The sequence below is a fragment of the Triticum aestivum genome, chromosome 1B, assembly GCF_018294505.1.
Source record: "Triticum aestivum cultivar Chinese Spring chromosome 1B, IWGSC CS RefSeq v2.1, whole genome shotgun sequence".
Taxonomy (NCBI): domain Eukaryota; kingdom Viridiplantae; phylum Streptophyta; class Magnoliopsida; order Poales; family Poaceae; genus Triticum; species Triticum aestivum.
Genome location: NC_057795.1, coordinates 627,078,534 through 627,080,740, shown reverse-complemented (window position 1 = coordinate 627,080,740; position 2,207 = coordinate 627,078,534).

Genomic DNA, 2,207 nt, shown 5'->3' with positions numbered 1-2,207 from the left:
GTTGGTGTTGGGGTGGCCTTGGAACCCGCCCGGAGCTGTGCGGGCGCGCGCGGGGCCTCCGTGCGGTCTGCCTTGGACCTGAGGCAGTGGATGGGTGCAGAAGGGGTGAGCCCCCGAGGCGACGAAGCCCAGGAGCTCTGCCACCCGCTCCAGTAGCACGTCATGGCCGCCCTCCAGCAGCCTGCATTGTAGTAGCTCTCGGGCCACCGTGAGCACGGCCCTTGAGTTCGCCTGCTCTCGCCGGGTGTACGACGCCGTGGCCACGGCTTGGCTTGAGGCCCTTGCTGCCGACCGTACCTGCCGCGGTGTGAGGGCTGGCGCCACCTGACCGCCTCGCCCGCGGCCCCCAGCGCCCTGCGGACCGCGGGCCGCCTGGGGCGCAGGGTTGAGGTCGCCCTGGGCGAGCGGCTCTACGCAGGCGGGCCAGGCCGCCCAGGGATCGGGATTGCCCATCGGGTCACCGGACATGATGATAACGATGCGACGGTACGCAAGGCGGCGGGAGAAGGATTCTGGCGCACTCCTACCTGGCGCGCCAAATGTCAGATTTCGGGTTCCGGCAGACCCTCAAGGTTCGAACTCTGGGGTGCACGCGGAGATCACACCTCCTACCTACCTACGTCTCATCGCCTCGCAAGGATCTAACTACACGAAGAACAACACAAGAGACACGAGGTTTCTACTAGTTCGGGCCACCATTGTGGTGTAGTACCCTACTCTAGTTTGTGGTGTGGTGGATTGCCTCAGGGGCTGATGATGAACAATACAAAGGAAAAACAACCTCGCGAGGGGTGTTCTTGTGTGGGTGGTTCTGGCTAAGGTTCGATTGTTCGATCCCCTTCTCTTGAGAGTGGCTAGTCCTATTTATAGAGCAAGGCCCTGGTCCTCTTCCCAAATATTGAGCGGGAAGGGCGCTAACAATTGGCCATTTTGAAGGGAAACATCTAGTACACTTATCCTGACTAAAGTTGGTCCTCGCCTACCAAAGGCTCTGATGATGACGCCGGCTTGGGCTCCACAATGACCTCCATCCTGCCATTCTGCTGGTCTTGGTCTTGTTGCACCGAAATGGTTGCCTTTGCTTGATACCCTTGCTCACGCTTGCCCCCTTTGCACCAAAGAGGAAACAAGGACTCTACGCAGGCCGGCACCCGCCTGGTGCCCGCGTGGCTTCGGTCGTCATGGCTTGCGTCATGGGCACCTCGTGAGGTACCCCGCCTTGATCTCTCCGCCTCCTCGCGAGCCAGCCTGACGAGGCCGTGCCCGAGGAAGCTTCCTGTCATCCGCCCCGCGAGGCTTGGCCCCTTGCGAGGGTCTTGAGCATGTGTTGATGAAGACGGGCTGTACTGGGCCACTCCTTGAGCCACGCCGCAGGCCGCAGGCAGGAAAGTCTGGGTACCCCCGTTCGCAGAACGCCGACAACGAGGCACCCCACTCCACCTCCTATCACGCACCCAACACTTGGTGACCGCCTTGGCCGCCGAGAGGGAGTCGGAGAAAATGACGCCCACCATCGGATCGATCGCCTCAACCGATCCCTGGCGCTAGAAGAAGAAGCCGCGCTGGGCCCGCCTTGTTTCGGCCCCCGAATCTGAGATGAGCCATTCCCCAAAGGGTTCACCCTCCCGTGAGATACGCCCAAGTACACTGGCTCCGTGAAGCCGGAGGACTGGCTGGTTGATTACTCCACAACCGTCAGTATAGCGAACGGCAACAACCGTGTTGCCGTAAAGTACGTCCCACTCATGCTTCAAGGCACTGCCCGGACGTGGCTCAACAGCCTGAAGCCCCGCAGCATCAACAGCTGGGTAGATTTCACCGAGGCCTTCATCCGCAACTTCACCAGCACGTACAAGCGGCCTCCCAAGCCCCGACAGCTTTCCTTGTGCATCCAAGGGCCCAGCGGATCGACTCGCGACTACCTCATGCGCTGGGCCGAGCTACGCAACTCCTGCGAGGGCGTGCATGAGGTGCAGGCCATCAAGTACTTCACCGCCGGGTGCCGAAAGGGCACCCTACTCAAGCACCGGCTTCTCTGTGACGAGCCTGCAATTCTCGACGAACTACTGATCATCGCCGACAAGCATGCCATGGCCGACTCCTCCATGAAGGCGGAGATCTTAGTCGATGCATCCGACAAAGTAGCACCTCAAGCTCCTTGGACTCCGGCTGGTGAGACCAGTCGGAGACAGCCCCCAAGCGACAAC